General features: G+C 48.8%; 2 long non-coding RNA genes across 2 annotated transcripts in view; one reads left to right on the top strand and one right to left on the bottom strand.

Annotated features, from left to right (window-relative positions):
* The window catches only part of LOC129621834 (uncharacterized), a 54,148-nt gene extending 32,237 nt beyond the window's left edge, over positions 1 to 21,911 (bottom strand). The window contains exon 1 of the long non-coding RNA XR_008699712.1: positions 21,735 to 21,911. This is a non-coding gene — a long non-coding RNA (uncharacterized LOC129621834). The remainder of the gene's footprint in view (positions 1 to 21,734) is intronic.
* LOC129621836 (uncharacterized) lies at positions 16,829 to 20,983 on the top strand. Its single transcript, XR_008699714.1, has 3 exons — positions 16,829 to 16,954; positions 17,438 to 17,548; positions 20,770 to 20,983. It is a non-coding gene; the product is annotated as an uncharacterized LOC129621836 (long non-coding RNA).
* Positions 21,912 to 23,730: the final 1,819 nt, after the last annotated feature.

The raw sequence follows: 23,730 nt of genomic DNA, 5'->3' as shown, positions 1-23,730 counted from the left end.
AGGTGCAGGTGAGGGCGGGGCCTAGGAGGTGTGCTGAGGGCCCGGGGGGGCCCTGGCCACGGTGGGGTTTGCAGACACCCACACTTTTTTAGGCTGCCTGCTGCTCTTGTGCCTGGATTAGGAGTATCATCCAAAGTCTTCCAGAGATGGTGGTTGTGGACCCTGACTCAGGGGTTGGGGGGGTTCAGTGGCCTCCCAGCAGCACGTCATACTGCTGAGCCAATAGTACACTTCTGATTCCTAGAACACAGGAGTGCATTTGGAGCGCTTGTGAAGATGTGTGAGAAGTATCTCAGTAACCCCTCTGCTGTCCCCAGGAGATGCGGATCCTCACAAAGTCCTGCATCGGCGTGAGCCCTGGACTGACAGTCCTGAACACTGGCCTCAGTTTTCCTGTCTACAGAATGGGGACATATTCATTACTCGTTTGGGGTCTCCAACAGCTTTGATATTCCATAATTCCACTAAGTATTGCACAGTGTTGAGCCGCTGTGTAAGAAAGGCAGTTAAAAGTGTAAGTGTTACCAGAAATAAATCCTGGCAAATATGGTCAAATGACTTTCAATGAGAGTGTCAAGACCATTCAATAAGGAAATAGTCTTCAACAAACAGTACTGGGAAAACTGGATATCCACATGCAAAAGAAGGAAGTCAGACCCTTAGCCAACACCGAACACAAAAATTCACCTGAAGACCTAAATGTAAGACCTAAAACTATAAGACTCTTAGAAGAAAACATAGGCAAAGCCTCATTACAATAGATGTGCAATGATTTCTTGAATATGACATCAAAGGCACAAATGGGGGGAAAAAAGACAAACTGGAATTCATAAAGATTAAAAGCTTCCATGCATGAAAGGACATCATCAGGGGCTTCCCTGGTGGCTCAGTGGTAAAGACTCTGCCTGCCAATACAGGAGACACGGGTTCGATCCCTGATCTGGGAAGATCCCACATGCTGCAGAGCAAGTAGGCCAGCGCACCACAACTATTGAGCCTGTGCGCTAGAGCCCAGGAGCCCCAGCTACTGAAGCCTTCACACCCTAGAGCCCGTGTTCTGCAGAACAGAAGCCACCGCAATGAGGCACCTTCACACTGCAACTAAAGAATAGCCCCCCACTTGCCACAGCTAGAGAAAAGCCCACGCAGCAACGAAGAGGCAGCACAGTCAAAATAAATAAATAAAATACTAATAATCATTTTAAAAAACCAAAGGATTCCATCAACAGGGTGAAAAGGCAACCTACCGAATGGGAAAAAATGTTTGCAAATCATATATTTGATAAGGGATTAATAACCAGAATATATAGAGAACTCAAAACTCAATAGCAAAAAGCCCTAAACAACACAATTAAAAAACAGGCAAAGAACTTGATTAGCTATTTCTCCAAAGAAGGTGTACAAATGGCCAATACGCATGTGGAAAGACCATTGTCCCTACTCTTTAGGGAAACACAAGGCAAAAACACAATGAGATAACACCTCACATCCATTAGGACGGCTACTGTCAAAAAACCCCCAAATAAACAGATTTAAAAAATGGAAAAAAATTAAGCATTGATGAGGATGTGGAGAAATTAGAACCTTTGTGCAATGTTGGTGAGAATGTAATATCATACAGTCACTGTGGAAACAGTATGGCAGTTCCCCAGAACATTAATAATAGGGTTACCATACAATTGGGTGATTCAATTTCTGGGCATATAATCCAGAAGAATTGAAAGCAGAGTCTCAATGTTATCTATACACCATTGTTCATAGCAGCATTATTTACTAAATAATGCAGAAACAGCCCGAGTGTCCACTGGCAGATGAAGAGCTAAGCAATTAGTGGTGTAGGAAATGGCAACCCACTCCAGTGTTCTTGCCTGGAGAATCCCAGGGACGGGGGAGCCTGGTGGGCTGCCGTCTATGGGGTCGCACAGAGTCGGACACGACTGAAGTGACTTAGCAGCAGCACACACACAGTGGAACACTTTGTTGTTGTTGATCCGTGTCAGACTCTTTGCCACTTCATGGACTGCAGCATGCCAGGCCTCCCTATCTTTCACGATGGAATACTATTCAGCCTCTAAAAAAAAGAAAGAAATTCTGCTTCATCCTACAATATGGATGAACTTGGAGGACATCATGCTGGTGGAATAAGTCAGTCACAAAAGGACAAATACTGTATGACTCTGCTTATATAAAGTAATCAAGGCGGTCTTCATCATGGAGACAGAAAATAGAACCATTATTGCCAGGGGCTGAGGTGAACGGGGATGGGAAGTATTGTATAATGGCCACAGAGTTTCAGTTTCACAAGATGAGAAGGGTTCTGGAGATAGACAGTGGTGAGAGTTGCACAACAATGTGAATGAACTTAAAATATCACTTAAAGATGGTTAAGATGATAAATCTTATGTCATATACATGTTATAATAAAAAAAAAGCTGGAAAACAAAACAAAGCAAGAAAAGTGCAACATATACTATCAACCACTTACTTTTTAAAATTTTTGAATATATATATATATATACACATACTTGTGGTTCAAATATTGAAATGTATATAAAAGTATGCAAAAAAAAAAAAAAGGAAGCATACATGTTAGAGAGAGAGTCTAGCCTCAACTCCTGTGGCTGCCACTCAGCAGCTGTGTGGCCTAGGATCATTGGTTTAACTCCTCTGGGCCTCACCGTTCTCATTTGTACAATGGGGACATTGTAGCGCCTGCTTCCTAGGGTTGCTGAGTTTGAGAAGGAATGCCAGGACACTGGAGCACCAAGCACGGTGTGTGCTCGCTCAGTAAGGGGACTGCCTCTTCCTCCTTTTCTTCCTCTTGCTCCCTTCCCCATCATCATCACAAGCTATATACTTATATATGCAGTCAGGGTAGAAAAAACCCATCCCTAGATTAGTGTCAATATCCTTTCAGTACAATTTATCACGTATTTCTGCTTTTAGAGTCAGCTATACCATTATCCCCTTTGGCTAATGTGTGAATGGATATCTTCTTTAAGGAGTTTTTAGACCTGTCAGGGGCTTTCTCGGGCAGCTCAGTGGTAAAGAATCTGCCTGCCAATGCAGGAGATGTGGGTTCAACCCCTAGGCAGGGAAGATCCCCGGGAGAAGGAAATGGCAACTCACTCCAGTTTTCTTGCCTGGAAAATTCCAGGGACAGAGGAGCCTGGCGGGCTACAGTCCATGGGATCACGAAGAGTCAGACATGATTGAGCGACTGAACATACATGCACACAGAGCTGTCAGAGAGAAATGGAAAAGCTGGTAGAGCCCCCCGCACCGACCTGCGGTCCGTGCCCTGGTGGGACACGCAGGCAGACAGGGGTGTGAGAGGGCCTCCCGGTTGAGGCTCCTTCGCCAAATGCTGGCACAGGCTGGGCAACGTGAGCCTCTGGTATTGAAGGACAGTGGGCCTTCTGCCAGGCAACCCGGATAGGCCCCCAAGAGATACAGAAACATAAGCCCCCGATGGGCTGAAGGCACAGCTGTGAGGTCACTCAGCCCAGGCAACTGCCAAAAGCTGGGGCTGGGGTCCTGGAGACCAAGCTGGTGCCGGACCCCTGCACAGTGACTCTGGCAGATGGTGGCCGTGGACCCCAAAGCCCTCCATCTACCCAGGGAAGCAAACGTGCCAGGCTCTGGGAAGAGCTACTGGCAGGAAGGTGCTTTCTTCTCCACTTGGTGCCTGGCCCAGCCAGGGATGAAACCTGTGTGGCCTTTGCAATGTGTCATGGGGTCCTGAAGGACGAGGAGGCTCAAGGAATCCCTTGGCAACGTCTTCCAAAGCAAACCTCATTCCTACTCTCTTCCCATGTCTGTGATCACATTCTGGAGTCAGCAGAAGTTCAGACTAGACTAATGCTGCTGTCATCGGGCCTCCCCCAACCCTGGCGGGTTTGTATCCAGGAAAACCTTATGGTACTCACGTGTGTGAGCATGCTCAGTCGCTCAGTCGTGTCCGACTCTCTGCGACCCCATGGACTGTAGCCCAACAGCCTCCTCTGTCCATGGGATTCTCCAGGCAAAAATACTGGAGTGGGTTGCCATGCTCTCCTCCAGGGGATCTTCCTGACCCAGGGATCAAACTGGAATCTCTTGTGTCTTTTGGACTGCAGACAGATTCTTTACCACTGCAGCACCTGGGAATTCCCATGGTACTCATGGTCCAAGAACTTTAGACACTGAGCCATGAGGAGGGCAGAGCTCCTAAGCCCAGCCCTGAGCCCACGATTCCTCCTGCCTCACCTCACTTCATCCTCACAACTACCCCACAAGACTGGACTTGATCACCCTCTTTGCACATGTGAGAAAAAGTGCAAAGAGGCACATGAACTTGCCAGAGACAATGAACTGAAGACAAGGCAGAGCCAGCCCTGGAGCCCGGGTTTGCCCTAGTCTAAAACCTAAACAACATATGAAGTAGCACAGACATCACTTTGCAGACAAAGGTCCGTATAGTCAAAGTTATGGTTTTTCCAGTAGTCATGTACAGATATAAGAGCTGGACCATAAAGAAGGCTGAGCACCGAAGAAAAGATGCTTTTGAATTGTGGTGCTGGTGAAGATTCTTGAGAGTCCCTTGGACAGCAAGCAGATGAAATCAGTCAATCCTAAAGGAAATCAACCCTGGATATTCATTGGAAAGACTGATGCTGAAGCTGTATCTCTGATACTTTGGCCATCTGATAGGAAGACCCTGATGCTGGGAAACATCAAAAGTAGGAGGAGAAGGGGATAACAGAGGATGTGATGGTTGGATGGTATTATGGACTCAATGAACATGAGTTTGAGCAAGCTCGGGGAGATGGTGAAGGACAGCGAAGCCTGGGATGCTGCAGTACATGGGTTGCAGAAAGTCAGACACGACTGAGAGACTGTACCACAGCAATGCTGACATCAGGCTACCAGGTAGGTTCTTTCAGCACAGTGGCGTCTCTGTGTCTTGAAGTTCTCTTTTTGCTTTGATAGTACAGAATACAGACCATGTTGGGGACAGACTTGTGGGTGGCATTCTGGGTGGATGTGTAAGGAAGGGCTGAGCAGGGAATTCCCTGGTGGTCCAGGGGTTAGAACTCAGTGCTTCCACTACCGAGGCCTGGGTTCAATCCCTGGTTGAGGATCTAAGATCCTGCAAGCTGCGTGACCAAAAGGGCTGAACAGCTGGCACACAGAGTGAATGCCTGTATCCATGAGCACAGCCATGAACATCTTTATGCTCTGCATGCACGATACCATGTGGGAACCACGATGGGTGCTGAATATTCAGGATTGGGCTTTACACCATTAGGGCAGTTCTGGGGTGGAAGTGTCTGAAAATATCAGAGAAGATGTGTTTCGGCATCTTCTGGGGGAGGGGTTGGGGAAGGTGCAGGATGGATGTGCATGACAGTGGGTGGATGAGAGGAGGGCAGAGGTGCTCATGGAGGAGAAGCATCAAGCCCTTGGGGACTGTGATGAGCTGGGGAACCTGGACTTGCTGGGCCAGCATACCCCTCAGGGACCTGATCCCAGTGTCCCCAGAATTGGGTACCCAAGCCCTGTTGATTTAGTAATGAGATAATGTGGACTAAAGAGGGAACGAAAGATGATTTGAAACTCATATTTGCCATTTGTAGGTCTGCAATGCTCTCAGGTAGGCTGATGTGAGAGCCTGTGTTCCTTCAGCCGCACATTGGAGGTTACAAGTCCTTCAGGGTTTGCGGTGGCCATCAGATGCAGTAATACACAAAGACCCTGCCCCGTTCCCTAAGCATGGTCCCTCAGCATACAAGCTCTCCACCCCCAGGTTTCTGCTTTCCTTACACATCCCCTGGTCTCTCCCCTGAGGCAGCCAGACAGGCTACAACCCCGTGCAAGTATGCAGGTGACCCCCTCCTTCTCAAGCCCCCTCCAGCGAATTTCAAACTCAAGAACAAAATCTGAGAACTGCTCTTTTTGTGCGTTCTCCACACAGAGCCAGGCGTATGGCCATTTATAAGTATGCTGCTTGGTAAGGGGGCTTCCCAGGTGGTGCAGGGGTAAAGAATACACCTGCCAATGCCAGAGACGCAGGAGACAGTTTTGATCCCTGGGTCAGGAAGATTCCCTAGAGAAGGAAATGGCAATCCACTCCAGTATTCTCACCTGAAAAATCCCATGGACGGAGGAGACTGGTGGGCTACAGTCCACGGGGCCACAAAAGAGTGGGACACGACTGAGGGACTGAGCTCAGCACACACACAGTAACAGGTAGTGCTTACGTGCCCCATCCTGGCCTTTGGCTCAAGGCATATCATAGGCCAGAAGTCTCTGCTATGAGGAGACTCTTAATTCCATCCAAGGGACCTAGAGGGAAGCCATCCTCTGTGGAAAAGGAAGAGAATATTTCTGGATCTGTTTCCAGCTCCCAGAGTGCAGGCAGGAGGTGGCGAGTGATTCCCTCTTCCTCTGCCTTTGCTGAGCAAAACCAGCCGTGCAAGAGCTGGAAGGCAGCTCCGGGTTTTGGCATCTTCAGAGTCCCTGGGTTTGTAACCTGCAACACCCAGGTGCTTTGCAACGGCTCTTCCTGGGGCTCCTCCTGGGTAGTGATGAAATCCACCATCAAGTTCCAGAGAGGCCCACAAGGAGGTGCAGAGACTGAGGCCCCCACCGGACCCTGCCTCACACCGCCTCTCTGTAGTAGATGGTGCTGGTGTCCTGCTCAGATCTGTTGGCCCCCACACCCCTGGTGTGCCTGGCCATCTCTAGCTTCTAAGGACTACAGCCTTCTCCTGGGAACTGCCCTTGACCAGTGGGAGCCTTCTTGGTCCAGGGGGTCTGGGATGTTCCTCCCTCACCTTGGGACAGTTCCCAACCTACGACTGACTCATATGGTGGTGCAGCTGGCCAGTACGCTTGCCTCAAGGTGGGACAACCGTGGAGTGTAATTCATGCTCCAGAGCTCCCCGTGGAGTCGGGCTGAAGCTAGATCTCAGCTGAATTTACACCTTTACTCAGTCCCTCCCCAGCCCTCCTTTCCTCACTCCCTTACAGGTGTCTCCAGGCAGCACCTTCTCAATACAACTCTTGCCCGGAATTTCCATTTCAGGCTCTGCTTCTAGGGACACTGACCAAAGACACTCTCCTCCCCCACCTCTTAGGAGTCTTCCCCAAACAGCCAGGGTGACGGTGGGGTTGCAGGAATGGGGACTCTTTGCAGGCTCTTGTCTAACAGTCAGAAGTGAATTGTCCGAGGAGACACATGTGCTCACAAAGCAACAGACTTTCTGGGGAAGGGACACGGGCGGAGAGCAACAGGGTAAGGGAACCCAGGAGAACTGCTCTGCTACGTGGCTCGTAGTCTCGGGTTTTATGGTGAAGGGATTCATTTTCGGGTTTTCTTTGGTCAATCACTCTGACGCAGGGTCCTTCCTGGTGGTGCACACATTGCTCTGCCAAGTTGGATGCCAGCGGGAAGGGTTCTGGGAGGTGGTAGGACATGTGGTGTCTCCTTTTGACCTTTCCCAAATTCTCCTGGTTGGTGGTGGCCTATTAGTTCCATCTTCTTTACCAAGTGCTCCTGTTGTAAAATAACTCCTGCTGATGGGCACTATGGTGCCCGGCCAGGATGAGTGGGTTCAGTCAGTGTGGTTCCCCTAAGAGTGGAACCATAAACAAGGCAAATGCCAAAATATCTAGGAGAGACAGCTGCACACCCATCAGATGAAGAGGTGACAGTTTAAGCAAAAGACTCACCCAATCTGGGGAAAATGCTGGCCTTGGATCTGCAAAGGCCCCAGAAGTAGGAGCGAGCATTATTGGTGTTCTCTGTGTCACTCTTATCGGGGAAGCAGAGTCTGGGTCAAGGCCATGATTCAGGAGACCAGCAGATTCTGCAGTTCACACTAACACCTTGTCTGACGCAGCTGGGGACCCAGTGGCCTCCACCAAGAACCACCATAGTCCCGTCAAACAAGCAGCTCCCTTCCCAACACACACAGAACTTCCATATTCTTCCTGGAATGCAGATGGAGGGCTGGAGACCCCAAGAACCTCAGACAAGGTGGGAAACAGAGCCCCCAAGGCAAGCGAGTACTTCAGAGAAATTCTGTACTGGCTTGTCTAAGCAACTTCAGTGGAGGTTCTCAGGATGACACCATGGCCTGGGGACAAGGGGGAAGTGCTAAACACCAGGAATCATAGCTGTGACTAAGACATCCGTTAGCATTTCATTGCAAAGCCCAGATGACCACCCGTCACCCTCCGTCCACTGTATTCAGAAGGCAGATTGCAGGCTATGAGGGCCCCTTAAAGATGAGCGAAGCCAGAGGAAAGTCAGAAACCTGATGAACCCGTATCCACGGAAGCTCATGGACAGGCAAATGATAAACACTTTGTTTCAGCCAGTGAGCACATGCTGGACTCCACCCAAGGTGGGGAGATATTATAACTCTGCTCTGGAATGTGATTAGCATCCCAAGAGCCACATGAGTGGATTAAGAGGAGCTAAAGGTCATAGGAGACTAGGCAGGAAGTTCAGCCATCCAAGGCTGTGGTATTGGCATTGGTGAGAGACCTCTCCTCCCTTGTCTCACTCCCTCAATTAAAAAAAAAAAAAAAGTGTGGATTACAGATGGCGCAGCCCAGACAAGAGGGAAGGATGAACAGCAACCCATGGGAAATCAGGAGTGGGGTGAAGCTCAAGTGTCAAATTTACAAAGTAGATGTAGCTCTTGGAAGACAAAGTCAAGACAGATGATGTGTGGCTAGAGCAAGGTGGGGAAAAAGACAAAAGGGGAAACATAAAGTGAAAACACTCTTGATGGGCTAGCTGGAGGGAGGATATAAAGGCAGATGTGGGAAAGGTGATGGGGGAGCAGGCAAGCAACAGTCAGAATAAAGCTGGAGAAACAAAATGTGCTTTCTGAGAGAGCACACTGCATCATGGGAGCCTTGAAAGTCTGCCCACTTTAGCCACAGGTTGTGTCTACATGTTACCAATATAGTTACCAGTCCCCCGGAGAGGTTTAAAATACTGATGTAGGGGAAAGACTGTTAGCAGTGTCAAAGGAGAGCTAAGGGGTAATCAGCAGAGGTCTCCCTTGACGGAAGCATCTGCATTGTAATATTTACAAGGACACAGGGACGTGGGGAAGAAGAGCTAGAATTGTAGGCTCTTTCGTCAGGTCTGTTAGGGGACACAGCTGACACATTTCAAGAAAATAAATAAAAACACTACAACTTCAACAATGTTGGACCAAGTTCAGCGTTGGTGTAAATGATGCCCCAGGGCACTGGTGTGGTTTTCTCTGGTGGCTGCTTGCACTTAGTCCCACACTGTGTTGTAATACTACGTAGGGTGATATCAGACCCCACAGCTTACTCCCTTAAGTTGGGTCACCTTAAGTAAGGTCCTCAGTGCCTCTGTCTCCTCTTCTGTAAAATGGGAATAATGATAAAACTTACATCTTTCAGTCGTTACAGAGACAAAGTAAGATAAGCTATGTAAAGTTTCAGGCATATAACAGGCCTTTGATAAAGACCTTTCCTTCTCCCATACTCTGAAGAGTAGTTGCAAAGATAGAACACGTGGAAAAGTCAAAAAAAGAAGCAAGCAGTAAACAACAATGCAAGGAAACTGTAAAGGAATGTTTTAAGGAAATGTCATGTTTTGGTACTAGGTAATGGTACTGTTAACATTTGGTGAGATTATTGTCAGGAAAAAAAAATGGAACCCCTCACAACATGGAGCAAAAGAATGATGCTGAAGATTTTTTTAAGGCTTTAAATTCGTAATGTGGTTCATGTGCAATGGGAAAACTGCTGGTTAAAGAAAATATGAGGTTTTAGGGGATAGAGAACAAAGCATGTCCCCAGGCTCAGTATGGAAATGACAGCGACCCAAGACCACCTGAGCTGCAAAAGTCCAATTGTCAGAACCGTTCTTCTGGGAGATTTTGGTGGAGGACTCGGAAAGGGGCCTGAGATCAAGGGTCCAGATTATAAAGGAATCACTTCATAAGTTTCATGAAACAGCAAAGACAGAAGTGAAAGGGGCACAAGGGATCAATGGAACTAGAGTTGGGGACTTATGGGAGACTATTTTAGAAATAAGTTAGAGAAAAAGAATTGTCACACAGAGATTAATGATAAAATCAAGGCCATTTAGTAAAAAAATAAGAAAAAAATATCTGTATAAGGAAGCACATAGGGACCCAGAAAATGGATAAGGGATATTTTGTGCTCTGAGGTCTCTTTATTTAGCAAGTCTCCAAGTTTAATATTTTTAAATTAATAGACTATGAGGGAGAGAGGGGAAAAAAAAGAACAGAAGCAGACAGCAAAATGGTCATACAAAGAAGTAGGTACAGCAGTTGGGAAATCATGTCATTCCTAAAAGGTGTTTTCAGTGGGTTGGTTTTCAGCAGCTCAATTTGCTGCTGCTACTGCTAAGTCACTTCAGTCGTGTCCGACTCTGTGTGACCCCATAGACGTCAGCCCACCAGGCTCCCCCATCCCTGGGATTCTCCAGGCAAGAACACTGGAGTGGGTTGCCATTTCCTTCTCCAATGCATGAAAGTGAAAAGTGAAAGTGAAGTCGCTCAGTCGTGTCCGACCCTCAGCGACCCCATGGACTGCAGCCTACCAGGCTGCACCGTCCATGGGATTTTCCAGGCAAGAGTACTGGAGTGGGGTGCCATTGCCTTCTCCGGCAGCTCAATTTATATGTTGCTAAAAGATTTTCCAGTTCACACCACGGAGGCACGAACCACCACCCCTGACCAATGAGGGAGAACACAGAGGGGAGGAAATTCAAGCCATGGGGAACCATCAGCCAGGCCTGTGACATTTCTGGAAGCAGCCAAGTCAATACTCGGGTTGGGGGCGTGGGCATTCACTTGTGCCAGTTCTTTCGTTAGGACCTTCAAGGGCAAGGTGGGTGCTTGTCATGTCCAGGTAGTGCTGGGTTATAGCACCAGCAGTCCCTGCCCACAGAACCTTCATGCTGAATGGGAAACCACCACACAGATAGCTGTGGTTCAGGATGACCACTGCCCAGGCGGGGCACAGGGGAGGTTTGGAGCCACACACGCAAGGGGGCACTTGGAGGTGAGCCAGTCCACCCATTCCTTTTACATGAAAAGAAACAGAGGCAGAGAGAACCCAAGCGGCTTGTACAAAGTCATCAGGCAGTGGCAGAGCTGGGAGCAGGACAGTGGCTTCTGAGAAAAAAAATATTAAGGGCTTGCTCCATATGCTGCCACACAAATCAGTTTCATTTCCATAAACGGTTTGGTAGTCTCCACAACAGTGTCCAGCCGCATCATCGGTAGAGTGTCACATTTCAAGGTACTATATCAATCTGATATTTTTAGCAGATGGATTCCACAAGTCTTGTTATAACGCATCCACCTGGCTTCCCTCTGCCCCCACTCCCCACTTTCAGTAATCGGGCAAATTCACCACCCCCTCCCTCAAATGCTGAGGTACAGCATCTTTGCATGTTTTCAGCTTTATATAAATGCTACAGTCCTATCTCTAGAATTCTCCTGAATGCCTTTCTCTTTTATCAACGCTGCTGACGCTTCAAATCCACCAAGATGGCCCATTAGATTAACCCAGTAGTTGCTTCTGTCCTTAAGTGCACAGAGCCAAGGGAAGATTCTGATGAGAAAGAAGCCACCACCCTGTCTCTGTTGCTCAAGAGCAGACCTTGAACTTGCAGGGACCAATATCCATCTCCCGATCCTTTTCCACATGGTGCTTGGTTCCCACTGACTTCCAGAGGAGCAACAGCAGATGGGCATCCGAAGGCAGAATTAACTCAAGAGTCATTACATGAGGGTGTTCTCAATTGAGTGCCCTGGAGTAAATAGTAATTACATGTTCCTTCAAGATTACTCTCAGCCTGAGACGGGGAAAGAAGAGAGTCATGGCTGACTGACCACAATACCCTTAATGCACACACATGCGCAGGAGCACACAGGCCGGTCGCAAGTCTGGATTTGGAAATTTCCCCTAAGATTATGTCATGTCGCTTCTACGAGTCCCTTGAAATGTACCAATTGGGCCCCCTTGGAGACATCAGAAATTATTCTTCTCTCTTCCCATTTTTCTTTCCTTGCTAAGCACTCCCTAAATATGCACCATCAAATATGTGGAAAATCAGCTCTCCCCACTCCGTTAGGTTGTACAAGAGGAGGAATTGTCTCTGTGCAGAAACACACCCCAGTGACACCACTGCACTCCTGGACACACCAGCCAACCCATCTCAGAGACTTCCCTGGTAGTCCCGTGGTTAAGACTCCACGCTCCCAATGCAGGGGGCCTGGGTTCGACCCCTGATGAGGGAACTAGATCCCACACCCCATAATGATGGCCACATGCTGCAACTAAGAGCCCGCAGGCTGCAATGAAGATCCTGTGAGCTACAACTCGACCTGGTGTAGCCGAAAAGAAAGAAAACCCATCTAAACCATTCCAGTCTCACAGCTGGACTTCAGCAACCATCTGTGCTAGGCCATGGAGAACAGATTTCCGTGAGGGAGAACACGTTTGGCCAGACCACACCAAGGCCCAGGCAGACACTGGGAGGACGCCGACTTGATTATGGGATATGACAATGCAGGGAATTGCGGGGGCCAGGGATGTATTAAGGAGAAAGCAATGGCACCCCACTCCAGTACACTTGCCTGGAAAATCCCATGGACGGTGCAGCCTGGTAGGCTGCAGTCCATGAGGTCGGACACGACTGAGCGACTTCACTTTCACTTTTCACTTTCATGCACTGGAGAAGGAAATGGCAACCCACTCCAGTGTTCTTGCCTGGAGAATCCCAGGGACGGGGGAGCCTGGTGGGCTGCCATCTATGGAGTCACACAGGGTTGGATACAACTGAAATGACTTAGCAGGGATGTATTCAAAACACCTCTAGAGTAGCATCTTCTGCTGCATTTGTAAGCAGCTTGGGCAGGGGTTGGGAGGAATGTAGGGACTTTGGAAGTTTCCACCCTCTTGACCTTTTCTGCACAGGACCCAGAAAATGATGACCACAACAACCAAAATGTCATCACCCTCAACAACAGCTTTCCAAATTTGCTATCGAGCAGGCACTGTTCCAGGGCCTTTATAAGGGTCTCCTTAAACCTTTACAACAGCTGCACAAGGCAGGTGCTCCTACCATACCCATTATACAGATGAGGAGACCGAGTGTGGGGTAGAGAAGGTGGGAAGCTTGTCCAGGTTGCAGCAGGCACAAGGTGGATGTGGGTCCAGCGACGTGGCTCTAGCATCCGTTTTGTCTAACAGCACCCAAACCTCTGCATGGAGCTCACCGTGCAGGAGAATGAGCTAGTCTAAAACCGGTAAACACGTCCCTTTCTTAAGGAACGCTTGCCCTCTGATTCTTTTTCTTTTTTTCTTTTGCCCTCTGATTCTTATGCTAGTTTCCCACCAATCTTGTGAGGCCCTCAGCCCAGATTTCAGCCCCTTTTGCTGGTGAAGGAATGAAGGTAGGTAGGGGTTAGGGACTTGCCAAGGTCACCGTGCTTGGAAACTCTCTTCCCAAATCTCCACTGTGCTCCCACCAAAGGATTTGAGTAAACCTTGAGGAGCAGGCTTCTGGGGCTTCTCCAGATGCCAAGGGGCCCGGATACAACTTCTGGGGCCAAGGATTGTGAGGGAGGGATATCGGGACCGCAGAGGCATAAAACCATGGTGGTGACAAATTGAAAGCAAAATTTAAAATGCAGCGTTTATATACTTGTTTTTGAAAAAGAAGGCCTGACCAGTTTTCTGCTCACTGCCCAGGTGTACTTACAGATAGAGGGAGGTGAGGAGTGAAACAGGCCTAGAAGATGCTGGACAGTAGGGACTGACTGAGTTGGTAAAGGCACAGAGCCCCCCAAAAGCCATGTCTGGCCCCAGGGTTTTCTATTAAAGGATGGGGCGGGGACTTTCCTGGTGGCCCAGTGGTTAAGAATCAGCCTGCCAGTGCAGGGACATGGGTTCGATCCCTGGTCCGGGAAGATCCCACATGCCGCGGAGTGACTAGGCCCGTGTGCTGCAGCTACTGAAGCCTGCTCACCCTGGAGTTCATGCTCTGCAACAAGAGAAACCACTGCAAGGAGAAGCTCGGGCACCACAGCTAGAGAGCAGCCCCTATTCACCGCAACTAGAGAAAAGCCCGCTGGCAGCAATGGAGACTCGGCACAGTCAAAAATTAATTAATTAATTATTTTAAAGGAACCCGAGCAGGCTGAGCTGTAATTATCGGTTACGTCAGGAGTAGCACGAACCAGGTTCACTGTGAGCAATGGTTTTAAAATGTAACCTTTTAGAGCTGGAGGGCCTAAGAGATCTTGTCCACTCCTTCAAGTTATGATGCAGGGAACTGAGGCCCTGTGCACCTTAATTATCACTGACCTGGGGGTGAACCGGACTGAACCTACCTGGCACCCGCCTCTGCCTGGGGTACTCAGCTGCTACCTCCATCCACTAGAGACACAGACGGAAGCAACCCTCCACAGTGGACTTCCTCCCATTGACTTCGGTTTTTAACATTTTTTTTGGCCATGCCACACAGCATGCCACATCTTAGTCCCCCAACTAGGGATCGAACTTGGCCCTGGCAGGGGAAGCTTGGAGTCTGAACCGCTGGACTGCCAGGGAACTCTTGGTTTTTAATTAATAACTTTGATTTCAGAATAATTCTAATGTCACAGGAAGTTGAAAAGAAAGCGAACAGGAGGTTCTGGGCACCACTCAGTCTGCCCTTCCAGCTGACTCGTACCCACACAGAGTTCTAAGACAATTGCAGATACACGTGGGGTGACAGGTCTCTTCCTGAGACTCATTACGGAGCAAACAGTCCCTAACATTGCTTTCTCAGATCATATGCTACTCCCCTCACAGCCGTGAACCCTAACACACACACACACACACACACACACACACACACACACACAGCCTAATCAGCAATAATTTCACTCCTGAATATTGCTAGAAAGATCACTAAGCCAAGCTAATCAATTGTCTCAGCCAGCAACCAGTCCCCTAGAGATGCCTAGACTTTTCACTGTTCTCATTTAACCCTTGGCAGCCTGAGTTTTTCCTCCCCAGTCTTCCCAAAGAGCACAAATGCTGTTCTGGGAAGAATCCAGTATCGAAGATGATGTTCCCCAGTTGCCACCTTTCCAAAGCCTTGTCTGTGCTAATGGAAGCAGACACTCTGGAACACTTCAGAAGGAGGGTCTCCCTCTCATGTGCATCGCCCGGGACCAGCGTGGTTAAAGCAAAGGAGAGGGACGCGGGGCCCCACGCAGAACAGCCAGAGGAAGCAGGTACCACCCAGAAAGGGAGTGGGGAGGGAAACCGTCACAGGAGAGATACCAGTTTAGCAATTAAATTTGACATCAACTTAGACAAAGCTTCTTTACTGAACAGGATGAAATTCCAGTGAAGATTTGTCCACATGTGCATAAAAGACACAGCTCATTCTCTCTCTCTCTCTTGCTCTCTTTTGTTTTTCCTGGATGGAGGAACGTAACGAGCAACAGAGAAGGGTGGGGGCAAGATCACAGTCAACAGGTCATGAGCTGATGTAGTTAAGGCAGCTGAACATTCATAGCTTCAAGTCACTTCCTGCTCCCATGATTGAGGGATGGGGAGGGCCCCCTTGTGAGGGGAGACTCCATGCAAGTCACGTCGCATGCATTCATTGAGCACACACTGTGCGTCATGCATTGCGCTTGGCACTGGGGCCTCCAAAGCTGATAGCAAGGAGGCAAAAGGCAGGCTGTGGCAATTTTAGGAGAGCAGAGAGGAGGCGGGAGAGGAACATGGGTGGCACTGCCTTCCTACTCCCATCCCCTGAGCAGTGGGGGAAGAAAAGGAGGAGGGCTCACGGCCTTGAGGCATAGTCTCTGCAAAGACACACAGGGAGGGTCAAGGGCATCGGCACTGGGCGCAGCCCAGGAGAGGACACCTCACGGGGTGAGGCCCACGTGGCCTTTGGATTCACTGGTCAAGTGACCCTGTTGAGAGAAAGGACCGAGCAGGCAGCTGCTGCCTAGAAAGCACAGCCCAGTGGGCTTCACAGCTGGGATTGGTCTGCCCTGCTCTGGGGGTCGAGCCTGAACTGCCATCTGAGAATGCAGGATGGAGAAGGTGCAGGAGACACTTGGAGAGCCAAGAACAAAAGCTGCTTGTTGGAATGTGAGTGGGGCCAAGAGAGTTGACCAAACCCTGACCCTACAGAGCAGAAGAGTCAGGCCTTATTCCCTGACTTAGGACTGTGGCCCAGCCCTCCCACTCTCTGCTCTTGACCATGGTTTAAAGCCCCAGGTTGCTTCCAGGTTGAGGCAGGGTATGTTCCCAATGTGCCTTGAACTCTGGTTTCCAGTTGGAATAGCCCGCTGGAGGGTGAAGCTGGAAGTCTTGCTGACACAGGACTCTGCTCACCAAAACTCAGGGAAAACAGCCTGTTATGGACTGAATGAGTCCCCACCCAGATTCATGTGCCAGAGCCCTTGTTCCTAATGTGATGGTATTTGGAGGTGGGACCTTCAGGAGGTAACTAGGGTTAGATGAAGTCATGAGGGCGGAGCCCCATTGATGGGATTAGTGTCCTTTTGAGAAGAGGAAGAAAGCGGAGCTCTCACTCTCACCTCCATGTGAGGACACGGCAAAAAGACAGTCCACCAGGAGAAGGTTCCCCCCTGGAGCCTGACCACACTGGCACCCTGATCTTGGACCAGCCTCCAGAACTGCGAGAAAATTAGTTTCTATTGCTTAAGCCCCCATCTGTGGCGTTTTGTCATGGCAGTCCAAGCCAAGATATGCCTTAGTGGGAGGCATAGGGGCCTGTTTTCAGTGGTGTGACAAGGTGTGGGCACAAGTGACCGGCCTGTGCTGAGCAAATAAAATGACCAAGACTTACTGGGTAAAAGGCTGACATTCCACAAGCATTTCATCTTCCCAACAAATCTATGGGGTAGGTTCTATGTGTGCGTGCATGCTAAGTCGCTTCAGTCGTGTCTGACTCTTTGAGACCCTATGGTCCATTAGTCTGCCAGGCTCCTCTGTCCATGGGATTCTCCAGGCAAGAATACTGGAGTTGGTAGTCACTCCCTCCTCCAGGGGATCTTCCCAACCCAGGGATAGAACCTGAGTATCTTAGTCTCCTGCCCTGGCAGGCAGGTTCTTCACCATTAGCGCCACCCAGGAAGCCCAGATTCTGTAATTACCCCCATTTAACAGATGAGAAAATGGAGACCTTAAGAGATTAGGTAGCTCAAGTCTCACAGCTGAGAAAAGGTAACGTTGGAACTTGAACTCTGGCTGTCTGACTCAGAATGTACACTCTTAACCACAGCTCTGTGCCGTCCACGGAGGCACTTGTCAGGGCAGGAGGACAGGAATGATCGACAGTGAGCTGGGCTTACAAAGAGGAATGTTATGTGGTCCCTACATTTAGGGGGTTCCTGATGCAGTGAGGGCGACCGACAAGAGCAGTCCTCCCGTGGGGGTGAATGAAATGATGGCGGGACATCAACTGGGGCCCCAAGAAGAGGAAGATGCCAACCAGGTAAGGAAGACTTCACAGAAAAGCTGGTGTGGACACATTACAAAGGCCACCTTGCCCCAAGGGCTCACGGCCACTAAGAAACATGAAGAGAAAGGTCGGTGGCCAGGTCAGAGGGAAACAAAAGGCCAGAGGACCCTGTGGACTGAAAGGCAGCTTTCGGAGCCTCTGCTGACCTCATGGAGCAGGGAAAAAGAGCCAAGCGAAAGGACTAGAAACTGCTTACTTGATTGGTGGAGAAAAAAGGCCAAGTGTACAGAGCACTCAGAATCCTCCAGTATCAGGGATTCCTGCCCTTATCCCCAAAGCTGGAGAAGGGGACTACAGTCCAGGGGAGCCATATGGCTCCAACATTCCCCTCTCCTCTACTGTACACTTGCCCAGAACTTAGACTCCTGACCTCCATTTGGCCTTGACCTTGCTTGACCTTGGCCAAATTGCTCCATGCCTTCTCTGGCTGGAGATGGGAGTTTTCCACCTGCTTTCTCCTAGGCACAGTGAACCAGATGGGTTTTGAGGTCCTGGTGTGCAGTGAGCTGAGGGACTCAGACTGATCATGGGGCAAAGAGAAAGCCAGTGGGGGTGCGAATTTGCTCTTGAGGGGGAAGCCCGCCCTCTGCATTTCAGAGACAGGGCCAAAGTGGGGGAGACCCTCTCCACCAGCTCCACCAGGCAGCTGGAGGGACTCTCCCGCTGCCTGTAAATTGAGCCATTCTCCTGTCTCCACATGCCCACCTCCGGACTGGAAGAGAATTGATTTGGGGAGCTGAAGGCACACAGCCCCTCCAGGGCCTCAGTGAACCCAGGATCCGTGTCTGCTACGGGGGGCTCTTTTTCTGAACACAGCACAGCTTCTGCCACGGTTTCCATCTTCGCTTTGTGAAATGATCCCCTCTCTCTCTCCTCCACCTTCCACTTTGCCCAAGTTGTACAGCAGCCTGGAAATGCTGATGGCTTAACTGGTTTAATTTTTTTCCCCAGCAGCCCTGAGGGGTTTTAACTCTTTCCTCCTGCAAAAACCCTGCTTTTGGAGTTGAATGTTTAAATTCTCACTGGGAGACTCATAAATATTCGGAGTCACTCTCTCCCTCTCTGTTTGATTAGGAAATGAGCCTTTAACTCAATGTAATCCCCAAGCCATTAACAAAAAAGCCCTCAACAGCTCCACTATTAGAATTTCACTCTTAACCCGCTGAGGATTGAATTAGATTAACATAACTACCCACAATCTGAGTTTATTTTCTGTGCCAGATAGAAATGTGTTTTTCAGGGAAGGCGAGAAGAGGGAGGGAAGGGAGGGGGGAGACAGAGAGCACGAGAGAGCACAGGAGGATAATGAAATGTAAAAATAGAGATAAGAAAAAGATGGACAGATACACTGTAGAGGTGAAGTGCTGGGGAGAAACAGCTGTACTTAGTCTTTGGTTGAAAAATCCTGCCAGCTGCCATTTTTTATTTGTGGGATATTTGGAGGGGAAATCGTTTGAATGAGGGGAGCGCTTTCCAGGTATTTGCAATTCCTTCTTCCTCGAGATTGATGGCCCTGCACCTGAGCCTGCTGTAGTCCAAAGCACCTGCTCATTGGCCCCACTGTCCCCAATTTGGGAAGAGGTCGGGGCTGGGTTTCTACGAGCTGGAGGGAGGGGGGCACGCATAAAACAACAGCATGTACGCAAGCGACTATAAATTTATATCAAAGAAATAAACAATGATGAGGATGGAATGGGGGAGATTTTACAGACTTGAAGTCACAGACAGCCCCGTGACCAATTACATGTAAGAAATCAGTTTGGAAAAAACAAACAAATGAGTTTGACAGTAGCTTGGTCCACATAAAATTAATCGTTATTGAAGCAGAAACTAAGTAATCAAAGGCTGCCTTATGCAAAAGCATTGCAGTTTCCGCGCCTGCATCTCTAAACACAAGTCCAGAGGGGCAAAACCACATCCTGAACTTGGGGGGGAAAGCCAGGCCTTCCATCACACTGACAAACAAGCCCCCATCTCACCTAAAAGCATCCACAGGTGGCCAAAGGAAGGAGCAGTTCTTGTCTATATATGACAACAAATATTCTCCCGTCTTAGCCACTAATGCTAATGAGAACACAGGACTTGTTCAGAGCGCGGGACTCACCCCCACTGCATTTAATCAGGGGCTGGCAGGCTCCAGGATGCATGCTGAGGAGGGGAGGGAACGGCTTGCTCTTGTATGAAAAGGTTTGGAGAATGTCACACTTCCTAAAAAGCCACTGAGATCAGACAGTCCTAACAGTTCAATTTTGCCAACAGCTGGCTGCTGAGGTTTCTGAATGCAATGTCTCAATCACTTGGTTCACTTGAACTTTAATTAACAATCACCCACCAAATCCCACTTCAGTATTATTATGGGAAACCTTTGCAGGATATGTTTATCAAAACAGAGTCTGTGGACTAGAAAAAGTAATAATGCTACATATAGAATAAGCCCAATTCCTTTTTTTTCCCTCTCTATTTCTGGGACTTTACTTTCCCTACTAGTTTTGAAATAATGACATTTCTCCTGATTTTACACAAAACTCTTTCTTCTAATTTCTCTAGCAGTGAATATAGTGAACATATAAAGTTTACTTTCAAATCCTAATGGGGATCAGGAAGGAATAAGAGATTAGAAAGTAAACTTCACATGTTCTGTCCTCCAAAATAATAAATGAATGGATTAAAGGCATTAATAATCTTAAATAAACACTGATAAAAATACAGAACCAAGAGGAGGAAACTGAAAGTTTCATAAAAGTCAAAATAAAAATGAGATCAAACCGCCTCTCTAAATATATGCGGGCATCCATATTATTTAACTTTCTTCAAGTCAGTTTTGCTGCTAAAATGATTTTTGTTTTTAATCAAAACAGTCCAGACATATCTATTTTGTTTACTGCCTTTAAATTGTTGGAAAGATGATGAGTTGGGACCTTGTTTTCCCAAGAAATCAAGAAGTAGTGCTTAGCAATGTAGCTTATGGGAAGCATTGTATTAGTAAATAGAAACTCAGGTATTATTTGTCTCATAAAAAAGGATGCATTTTAAAGTTGTACATCATATACATTAAGCATCATCACTTTTTTTTCTCCCCAAATTTAGGGCTTCTATTTCTTCATACATAATATATTAAAAAAATCTCCCCAACTGCAGCATTTTTAGCTAACGCTATGCAGTTTCCAGAAACTAAAGCCCTAAATGTTCCACAGGAAGCTGGTGGCGTGTTAAGTGGTGTGGACCAGCAGACGGTACCTGGGGACTGCTGTCTCTAGGAGTTGCCGGCGTGCTCACAGAGGCTGTGCTCTGCTTGTCTGAAACAAGTATGGCTTTGACAAGGACCCTCATATTAACTTTCTTCCTTCTCGAAGGACGCGGAGCGACGGCTCCACGGCACTCCACACCCGGCTTCTGTCCTCTCGGATGCTCTTCCACTCCCAGCCCCCTACCCCAGTTCCCCTTTCAGGATGAAGAAAACACACCAAATGAGTGAGCCAACAAAAGCCCGCAAGGCAAGACAAAGTGTCAGCTCTCATCCCAACTTCTCAAAGCAAACTCCGCGCAAAAAAAAAAAAGTCATTTTCCTTTAAGGCGCTATAGAAAAGCTGGCTATCGGGACTGTCACGATTCCCTCCCTGAACCACGAAGCTCCCGGGCTGAAGCCGAGTCTGCCGGGAGCCCTCCATCATCACCTGTCCTGTGTGAAATGGGTCTTCGCTCTGTAACCTTCCCAGCTCACCCAGAGCTGGAGCTGCCAAGCAAATGAAAGTTTTCATGCTGGGAGACATAACCACCCCGCGGAGTCGCATGTAAACTTTCCCTTGCCCTTTTGATTTACTTACTTTTTCTCAGTGAAAACAAATAAAAAAACTAAAAGAGGACCAACCTACTGATTTCTAAATGAGTTTGTGTAACTGTCCCTCCCCACCCTTCCGGGTCCCTCTGACCTTCCCAGGACAAGTCTGCGAGAAGCAACATTTTCCTCTGGGTCACCCAGAGATGCTCAAGGGTGCCGAGATCCAGGATGAGAGAGAGCAGGCAAGGGGAAAGATATTTTCATCCATGAAAAAGACAGAGGGAGAGAGAGAGAGAGAAGAAAGCAGCGTGGTGTGGGGCAAAGGACCGAAAGGTCCAGGGCAGAGTCGGGGGCACAGGGTAGGAAGAGTCCGGTACTTACATGCTTGGGGCTGGGGAAGGGACAGGGTGGCGGGGAAGGGGCTCCCCTCAGCTGTTTCCAGTCGCTGATGGCTCGTTGCTCAGCTCCTCCAGCACCAGCTGACAGTCCCCTGTCTGTGTCTCTTTGTGACTAAGGACACAGTACTCCCAACCTATAAATAGATCCCGACTCCGTGATTGATATAACAGGCAGCTGACAAAAAAAAAAAAAAAAAAATCCCACAACCATAACCAGGTCTTAAACAAAATAGCAAAAAACAGCTCCAGACTTTCAACCCCACCGAGCTCCATGGAGACTCCATGCAGATGGGCACTGGAAAGCCGGGAAGAAAAATATACAATGAAGGGCAGGAGGAAATGGGGGGGTGGGGGGACAAAAACCAGGGAAAGTGTGAAAGGCAGTTACTTCTCCAGTGGAGGACTTGGGGTCACTGGAGAACTGAGGGGTGATGGTCGGCTGAGAGAGCAAGGAGGGAAATGGGCAGGAGGGTCTGACCTCCCCCCCCCAACCCCCATCCCCACCCTGAGCTCCTGGCCCGATCAGGGCTGGAGTCAAAGTCCTGACTTGGGAGCATTCGTCAGCCCAAGTGCTTTCCACGAAAGTTTCCATGCCTCCTGCCAGATCAAGAGGCAGGGAGGGAGCAGACAGAGCTTTCTGAGCTCAGAGGCCAGGCAGGCTTTTCGGGGGGACACAGAGGACGTTCCTGGGCTAGGGAAAGGGGAGAGGACGTGTAGGTGAGGGGCTGGGACTGGAGCCACCTGTGCCTGGAGTGGCAGGGCCCAGTGGGCGGCTCGAAGCCCCTAATGGGTTTCTAAAAGGATGGGAGTGACATGTGGACAGAACTGCCCAAGGTTGAAAGGCCATGGCGGCCTTGCTGTCTCTGCTTCTTCCAGAAAGATTTCCTAGGAGACTGAATTGTTTGACAAAGCTTCTTGGGGAAAAGAGTTCCAGTCTTTGGGATAGTAAGGAGTGTCTAAGAAACTGGCTGCTCCAGTTTGTGCAAAGATGGGGCAGCCTCTCCAGGGTGGTCCAGCCCTACTCTGAAAGCTGAGGCATGGGGCAAAGTTTCCAGAAGACAGGAGAATAATGGAGAAATGACGGAAGTGTGGACTGTCCACACTCACCAGGTGAGCTCCTGATCACCCCAGGCTCTCCTGCCATCTGCAGGCTACCTCCTTTGATCACAGCAGGGTCCTCTGTCTTGGTGCTCTGGTTACTTGTGCTCACAGATTTAGGTAGAATTTCAGATGAGGCTCCCTGTTCAAGAAGGGTCATGGATGGGCCCAGTCCCTTGCTGGGTGTGATGAGGGACAGGCATTTTATCATACCTTAGAACATCCTCATCTCTAACTTTTTAAAAAATGAAGTGGAATTTCCTCCTCACGTTCCATCTAAATCTTTACTCTCCAGATTAACCGATAATCTGAGGCTAGGGGTACCCAGTCTGTTAAAGTCAAAACCTATTTAATATGCAGGACCTCAAACATTTGCACAAATAGTCTGCCATTGGAATACAAGCTCCCAGAGGGGAAAGACATGTGTCCATCTTATTTAGCACTGCATGTCCAGCTCTACAATGATACCTGACACTTAGGAAGACTTTCCTGAAGTATGGATTGATTGACAACTAATTGAATGAATGAGTGAGTGAAGAGTAATGCGTAAGATACCCACCATCTGAATTACTCATTTGGACCAAGACATTCACTCTAGAAACGTCTGTATTATGAGAGTGCCCTGGGGAAGGGAGAGAATTAGGAATGGGACAATAGGCAGATAGAGTCTGACTGGCCTACCACTGAGCCATGATTTCACCATGATTTTACCTGCTCTGAGCACCAGGCCAGCGGGGCCACCAAGCACTTCCCTCCAATCAGGCCTGAAGGGCTTCCCTGCTGGCTCAGGAGTTAAGGATCCACCAGCCAATGCAGGAGACACGGGATCCCTGGTCCAGGAAGATCCCATATGCTGAGGGGCAGCTGCACCTCAGCCTGTG

The sequence above is a fragment of the Bubalus kerabau genome, chromosome 10 (genome assembly GCF_029407905.1).
Source record: "Bubalus kerabau isolate K-KA32 ecotype Philippines breed swamp buffalo chromosome 10, PCC_UOA_SB_1v2, whole genome shotgun sequence".
NCBI lineage: Eukaryota > Metazoa > Chordata > Mammalia > Artiodactyla > Bovidae > Bubalus > Bubalus kerabau.
Note: the sequence above shows the minus strand (reverse complement) of the source record. Positions and strands in the feature narration are given on the sequence as shown.